Source organism: Silene latifolia, chromosome 4 (genome assembly GCF_048544455.1).
Source record: "Silene latifolia isolate original U9 population chromosome 4, ASM4854445v1, whole genome shotgun sequence".
In the NCBI taxonomy this organism is placed as follows: Eukaryota; Viridiplantae; Streptophyta; class Magnoliopsida; order Caryophyllales; family Caryophyllaceae; genus Silene; species Silene latifolia.
In genome coordinates, this window is record NC_133529.1 from 19825692 (window position 1) to 19834912 (window position 9221).

The window sequence follows — 9221 nt, forward strand, 5'->3', positions numbered from 1 at the left end:
CTGCAGTCTCATGGGACACCTGCTGTTTGCCTAAAATCTATGGAGGATTGGGCATTGATAATTGTCACATGAGGAATATTGCAATGCTTGGAAAGTATATTTGGTGGGTGGCTAGTAAGAAGGACTGTCTCTGGGTGAAGTGGGTTCACCATGTTTATATAAAGCAAGCAGACTGGTGGTTGTATACTCCTTCTATTTCTACTAGCTGGACTTGGAGACAGTTATGCAAGGTTAAGGATAAACTGCACAATGGTTTTCGAGCAATCACCGGTTAAACCGTATTGTTCGATCCGGTCTATAATTGGCTCCTCAATGCTCGGGGCAAGAAAGTATGGCTTCCTCTGGTTTGGAAATGCTCGGTTTACCCAAGGACAATTTCATTTGTTGGCTCTTTATTCAACAAAGGCTGCAGACTAAGGATAGATTATTGCGGTTTGGTGTTATTAATGATGGCTTATGCTATCTTTGTGGCATGGCACCTGAAACACACAGTCATCTGCTTTTTTATTGTAGTTTCAGTGCTAGATGTGCAGGAAAGATTAGGCAGTGGCTGGGTGTTGATTGGCATGGGGATATCATCACTTGGGGTCTGAAATGGCATTGCAAATCCTTGCTGAAGAAGAAAATCATCTTGGATCTTGTCTAGTCCGATTTACAGTGGGAAACACGTAACAAATGTAGAGTAGAGCAACTCGTGCGATCCTGATTGTCTTGTGCATAGAGTCCAGGAACGAGTTAAAGCTAGGATGAATGTATTAAAAGTTGAGAGCCTCAGAAGTAGAGATATAGCATGGGTTAATTCTGTATTAGCCTACTAAATGTCTTGTGCCTTGTATGGTGAAGTTGGTGTCTTATACCTCAATTCTTAATTATTAATGAGAATTTTACATTCCACCAAAAAACAAAATGAACAGGAGTAACAGGTGCTCCTGTAGGTGCCTGAGAAGCAGAATCCATAGAGGGACCCTTGGTAGAAGCAGCATTAGCACTATACTCAGGTGCTCCCGGATAAGCAGATGTAAAACCTCTGTGAACAGGTGCTCCCTGATAACCAGAAGTGGTATTATCAGCAGACATTGTGGAAGCATTATTTGCAGAAAACCTTGCCAAAAACTTCTCCTTCAGTTCAGGATGCTTCACAAAACAGGTGTCAATTGTATGTCCTTTTTTCTGACAAGCTGGACACCAACGATCATCAGGCTTAAGCTTTTTAGGATCACGTTTCCAAACGTTCCAAGGCCGCTTCCCATTGGATTTGTTGAAAGAATTCATAGCACTAGAATTTTGATGAAGATTAATCATGTTTGTGATATTTTTCTGACTCTCAACTTGCTGAACAATAGAATAAGCTTTGTTGATTGGTGGAACAGGATCCATAGCCAGTATATTTGACCTTAAATTCTCATAGGTATCACTTAATCCCATGAGAAAAGTGATGACCTTCTCACGAGAAGCAATCTCAAGTAACTTCTTGTATAGACAGCAAGTACACTTGTCCATAGCTCCACAATTGCATTCAGGTAACTCTTTTAATTCTTCAATATCATCCCAATGTCGCTTAAGTTTGTTGAAATATTCAACAACAGAAGCGTTTTCTTGTGAGATGTTCTTCAACTCCTTCTTCAACTGATATAGAAGAGGAGCATTTGATTGACCATAGCGTTCACACAGATCAGTCCATAACAACTTCGCTGACTTACAAGATGTAAAACCTTCTTTGATTGAAGGAGCAATGGAATACAGTAACCAACATCTAACCATATGATCACACCTCATCCATTGAGGAAACTTTGGAGACGTTACTGCAGGCATTGGAACTGCACCTGTGATGAAACCTTGCTTATTCTTCGTGCCTCGAGCAAGAACAACACCTCGACTCCAAGACAAAAAATTAGAGCCATTGAAAGGAGTATTCGTCAATGACATATTAGCACTCTCAGAATTTGCAAGAAAAAGTGGATCATCATACGGATTACTGTAAGAAGCTTCACCAGTTGGAATTTCATTAGAATTCGTCATTGTTTGAAGATTACAGAAGTTCCGAGAATGAAAAAAACGTTTGATTTGTTGTATGTGAGGAATAAGGATGAAAATTTGCTATAAAAACAACAATATGAACTAGAAAAATACTGAAATCAGAGGTATAAAGCGAAAAATACGGAAGATAGATGAACGATATGCAGAAACAGGATGTTTAATCCTGCTCTGATACCATATGAAATGGTGCCAGAATGCAAGTAACAATGGCAGCATGAAGCTTATGATACGCCATTGATGAAGCACAGAAGCTTAGAAACAGAATGTATGAAAGAATTATGGAGAATTATAGAAGAAACAAAATGTAAATAGAATTTGTAATTGTATTGCATTAACTTATGATCAATGTACAAGTATGTGTATATATACAAGAAGAGGAGCAACTAACTAGTCCTAGTCAAATCAGTTACATCGGTCAAAGTTTGTTACAAGTGTAACAAACTCTCTAACAAACTCCCTAACAGAATCTAGAAGCTTCTATACAAATATCTAAGGTGGTTGCTGGCCGGAGACTTGGTGATGCCACTTTGATGCAGATGAATGTTTGTGCTGCTGCTGTAGTGTGCTTGCATCAACTGTACCAGACTCACACTATTAGTTATTACTACCTTGAATACCGAAGAAGGCTAACCTAACCGTGACGTATAAAGGCACGCCGGGCACCGGCCTTTCGAGACATTGCAATATAGTTCCCTGTAAATAGAACCTCGCACTTTCTTGAAGCCCGACATTTATAGATCGAATCACATAACATATATTCCATTTTACCACCTGCATCATTCCCCTTTCTCCACTCCTTTCTACCGTTTACAGTAAAATGAAAATGCTCCAAAGATGAGGCGCTTCCTAACATGTACTCTACGAGTTTCGAAAAATACTGGTACGTTTTATAATGATGTTTAAGACTATCGAGGATGTCACTTATGTCTATCTCAATCCTCTTGACTCGTCTCAACGGGGTGCCCGATGCACGCTTTGGAAGGACCCACCTCTCATCATAATGTATTTTACACATATTGGCCATATACCCAAAGTCCAAGATCAGGGCATCTAATACTGGACAGAGTGCCAAGAATTCCAAAAGGCTATTACAATTGTCATACTGTGACACCCTCATTTATTGCGGAAAAATAAACACGTAATTCTAGAATAAAACTGCATGGATATGTTTGTAATAGGTTCATTTGGGTAAAAACCTGTAATTTTTAAAACCTGAACCTGTTATAAAGATATCCAAATTGGAAGGTGTCAAACATACAAGGTCTAACTAGAAGTTTCACAACATAACCATCGCTAAAGTCGCGAATAGCAAATTATACAACCAAATGTAAAGAGGGAGACATATGTCCCAAAAATGTATGTGACATAAAAAGTGTTTAAGGGTCACAATAAAATAAAGCCAATCTAGGTCCCAAGGTTACTTTGCTCGCTAGCTCGTCCATGTACCCCATATATGCATCACCTACACATCAATCGCATTTTATACAAATACGAAAGCCACAGTCAGTGGGGAGTAACTCCGAGTTCTCCCAGCCACGAAATGTCATAATTAATATAACATGTAAACATAAGAATATGAATACGAATCACACAATGCCTTAGCATATAGATGCTAGACAATCGTGCTTATCATGTGAACAACAATATAACAACACATAGTCCTAGCATGTGAATACTAGACCGACTCATACTACACTATCATGTGAATCACATAACATCCAGGAATCCAAACTCTATCAACCATAGCCGGCTTGCATCTCACCTTCTATGATTCATAGAATCATCAAACAAGAAAGGACAATATATCAAAGACAGGCATAAGTTCTTAGCACGGTCAATAGTCACTTTGTAACTCGAGTCTATACCACGAGGTAGGGAAGGTAATCGAACCGGTATCCTGGCTCAGAGGTTCTATCAAAACATGGCCAAGACACAACACAACCCTAGTCCTAAATCTGCGCAGACCTAGACATGCGGATACACACCACCGCACCCAAGACCCACAATTTTATAAAACCATGTGAGTACCCTAAGGAGTCCACCAAAGGGTTGGCTAGTACTTAAGTGACCACTTTACTCTCAAAATAAATAACGAGGTCATGCCCCAACTTGGATATAAACCCACCAAGTCAGGAACACAAAGGCTATTGAGCAGGGAACATACACTTGTCAAAGACTATAAAGCCCTATCTATGATGAAGGCCGAAATACTCACCTAGGACCTAAATAAAACCAATCTAGGTCCAAGCTTGAATACTTTAGCCCACACCACACAAGACAAGTAGGACACCCACTTAACCATAAGAGGGCAAAAAGTACAACTTACCAACATAAATGCTAACATTCTATCATGTGAAAGGCTATATAAATGTCTATTCAGCAGACAATCCAACAATATCTCCAATATCAATAATAATCCAAATTCCAGCTAACTAACAGTACCATAATCCATGAGAATAAGCTAAAATGGCAAAGAGGCAACAAGACAAGAAGACTGAAGTATAATGCAACCAATTCATCCAACAACCAACATGTGAAATGATAATTACAAATATCAAGGCATAACATGAAACCTCCAATAACAACCAATCTCACCTCAAAGACAAACCCTCGACCCGAGTCCCGCGACGGGTCATCGGTCAAATCGAGGCTGACTGGTTTAAACCTAGTTTGACCAAACTCGTTCGGTCAATCTGCCCACTGGCACTCGAGTCTTGGCCTACTTTGGCCCAAATCACAAAATTTTATCGCAATAAATGAGGGTGTCACAAAGAAAAAAGTAACACATTATCAATCACCTAAACACTTAACAAACACCAAACACAACATCAATTACTAATGTGACATTAAATCGTCGAGTAACTCGGAATAGTTACCTTAAGCTAGAAAAAGGCAAATAATAACTTGAGAAAGCTTCTAAAACCCAAAATTACTCTTCATCTTCAACCACATATGAGCCACCTAAAATAATTATGTGAAAGGACGATATTAACGAATTATCGTTATATAAAATAAGAGACGGTTATTTAATTATATTTTAAATGACCCAAGCCTACACTACGAGCACCCATAGCCACGGCTCTTGGACCGTCTGAGCAGTCCTAAACGCAACTTCACGAGCAGCCATACCCGGCCTCACAACCCGCCACCACACAGCCGTATCGGCTCGGTTTTTGAGACGGAAATAAGAAAGTTGGCTCAAACCACCAACCAAACAATGACCAAAACCAAGTATAAGACTATCTCACATTGCCCCCTTTTTACAATTAGACACAATACAATCGCAGATTAAAATCCCAAATAGCATCCCAAAACAATCCCTACATGTCAATATACACCGTCTTAAATATACCACTTACTAGCTAGCATCCCAAATGATCCCTAGAGGTCAGTATACACCGTCTCAATCATCTCCACATATCAGTATACACCGTCTCAACTATACAACTGACTAATTAACATCCATAATGATCCCTATATATAATTATACACCGTCTCAACTATAAAACAGACTAACCAAAGATTCTAAATAAACATATTTTACAAGTAATATTGAGTAACCTATCATTGTTACCTTTTTCCGATTGAACTAATCATTTATGACTAACAAATCTTCTACCAGCCCGTCTATCTTAGCATCTACAACTGTCTTATAATAAATAAAGCCGAAAGTATAAATTGGGTTTGTAGAAATACATAACGAAAATGAATGTTACTTACATCGGAATGACGAGAACGACGAGAGAAGCGCTATGGAACAAAAATAGTTGAAAACGGATAAGGAACGAAGCACCGCGTCGATTAACGGATCAAATTTTGAAAAGGACAGAGAACTCGCCAAAGAAGAAAACAAAGAACAAAGAAGAAGAAAAGAGACGTCGTTTTTACGAAATGAGACAACAACACCGCTAGCCTTGCTATTTATTATACGTATCTTTCTTCATCGTTAAGTAATTTCGCTCGTTTTTAAAACCGTCTTGAGTTAATAAAATCGGTTTTAGTAAAAGTTTCGGTAATAAAACGGAATCAATAATAAATAAATTTAGTGAGTGAAAATAAAATAAACTCAACTAGTTAACGTAAATAATACGATATCAGCTTGAATCGGAATTATTAGCGATTTTTATGAAACTAACGGATATTAATAAAAATTGCTAATTTAGTGAAATAAGCTCAAAATAGCTAATTGGACGGTTTTGTTCCCAAAATCCATCTCGGGTTCACTTAAAACAACTTTCATAAGGACTCGTAAAGAAACGGAAATTATTAAATAAATAAACTCGAACTAACTTCAATAAACTTATTAATGATTATTAAAATTAACGTATCGAATTATGATGAAATTAATTAATTAGCTAAGCATATATATATAAATCGTTAAATGATGTAATTAAATTCAAAATAGCAATTAAAAGAATTTTATCCAACTTAATAAAATACGGGGTGTTACAATCACCCCATCTTTTAAAAAGTTTCGTCCTCGAAACTTGAAAGTATAAATGAAAGGTTATAAAAAATAAAACTGGAATTGGAATCGGTAACCAAAACATTTTAAAGGTTATTTATCGTAAGAATCAAAATTCTTTCAAAAGTTTCAATTAAAATTTTCCGACAGAACCAGATTCTCATCAAGGGAACGAAAGTGTTCTCGTTACGTATTCAAGAACATCACATTCCAAATCAAAGATAAGGTCAAAAGGCAAATCATTTGTATAAATCAAAAATCAAAATACCTTCAAAAACATTAATGAAGAGTTTTCAAAAACATAAGTCTCATTCATGGAACGGAATTGCTCTTGTCGTGCACACAAGAACGCTAACTTTCCAAGTCAGAGACAGATTTAAAACAAAAACTATTCGCCGACAAGCGTAGAACAAGTTATCAAACGTTTCCAATAACTAGTTCTAACATCCGATCAACGTTAAAATCAAAATAAGAGAAAGGTAATCTACTCAAATTTTCTTTTGCAAAAAGTCAAGATAGAAATAAAGGTTTCACTTTTAAACTCGAAAGGGAATCAAATTTCTGAAAATGTAATCTTAAACTTTGACAAAGAAATCATAAATAGATCAAGGTTAACAGAAATTGGATAAAATTTAAAGAAATCTCGGGTTTAGCGATTAAAATCATGATAAAGAAGTCTATACTCAAGGAACAAATATGGAATTAAATCAAATTTTCATTTTCAAATCTTTAAAAATAGGTTAGGTTTGCAGAAGTGACATAAACTTTTAAGAATGAATCGAAACTGGTAGCTTGAAAGTTTAGAAGTTGTACAAAAAGGAAAATAACTTAAATAGCATACAAAGTATGTTAAGAGAGCTCAAACTTAACCAACAAGAGAGCTATAATGAATTTCATAGGGTAAAAATTGAAGTCAAAATTACAAGGATGTCAAAGATAGAGTTTCACAAGATACGAGTGTCAAACTTAAAGGAGGAGCAAGATGAAGCGAGGAAATGAGGTATGAACGGTAACACTTATGGTCAAAGATAAAAGGGAAATTAGACAACAAGGAAATGTCAGATACTCAAATCTCAAACAACAATGTCATCACTCCACTAAGGAAACAAAGGGTAATAACCAGGTCAGGAAATGATAGAAAATTTAAAAAGGGATATATGAACATGTCAAGATGTGAGACTAAAAGAGTCGAATCATAAAGATAACTAGTTACCAACCAGTAAGAGATATTAGAATTAGGAAGGTATTCAAGACAAGGAAATAACGTGTGAACTTTTATACTTAAGAATCAAATCCAACCAAGGTATGAACGAAAGGGAGGAAAACGATTAATGGTACGAAAGAGGATTTTAAGACTTAATCCATACGCTTCCTAAAACTTAAGGTTCTCTCTAAAAAGGTCACGCCTATTAGGGTATTGTACCTTCAGGACACAACGACCAAATCCCAAAACAAGGGTCAAGGTAAAATAAATGCTCGCTTAAGGGGTGATAAATCGGTTAGATACTTCTTCCACCTATCTTATCACATATTAGGATTTCCCTAAATCAAATCTACCACTCAAGTATAAAAGCATCTCTTTATCTCAAGCACTCGACACAACCTCAATGTTTTAAAAACCAAAGAATGAATTGACAAAGACTTCTCAACAAAGTTCTCAAGGAACAACTAACACCAAATCACATTCCCAATCTATACGGGATTGTTAACATCTAAAAATGGGTTTTCTTCCAAATTCATATTCTAAACTTATCTCATGTTTACTCCTAAGGTGACGACGCTCAACCTACTAAGCTTTCAAATCCCAAACATAAACAACAAAGCCAAGTTCTATAACTTTAATTACATAGGCAACTCATTCCTAACACAAAGAATCCACCAATCGATTATACTCACTTTGTCAAGGAACTAGGTATAAGAATCACTAAGTATGTCGCATCACATTACCTAAGTCTTTCTAACATCACGACTTCTCAAAGCCAGGGTTAAGGGTCAGACACAACAATCTCCTCAAAAGTCGAATTTTCCAACCAAGGTCAACATTCCTCACAAGAAAGAGTACTATCTAATGGCGTTAAGGGAGGATAAGCAAATAACAAAGGACAAGTTAGGAGTACAAGCATAGCTTTTAAAATAAAACAGAAGGGAGTTTAGAAGGAGGATAAGCACCAAGAGATTAAGAATAAGGCAAGATACAAAAAGAACGAGAAACATCTTCAAGGAAGTAGAAGCATCCTTCAAAGGTTGAACAAATCTTCAATCCTCAACAATAGGCACTAAATCTTGATCTTCTTAAAATATAAGTGTCCTTTCAATGGAACGGAGATACTCTTGGCGATCACTCAAGAACATCAATATTCCAATTCAAAGACATAAAAATACATTTTTACACCAACAAATGATAAAACTAATTATCAGACGTCTCCAATAACAAGCTTTAACACTAATTGACGTTAAAACCAGTGAAAAACATTAAAATATTTTCAAAACCTTTAGTTCAAATTTTTTTATAATAAGGGTAATAACTCCATTACCTATAGATAAGCTCACGGTCATTGATCCAAGAACGTAACAATTATTAAATGACAATCAACAAACAGGTTAGTACCTAACAAAGAGCAAACACAAAGAGACTACAACATAAGGTCCTAAGTCTACCCATCTTACCCATCTCTCAAGTTTATTATTTTAAGGTCAAGTTATTTATATTGGGGTGCAC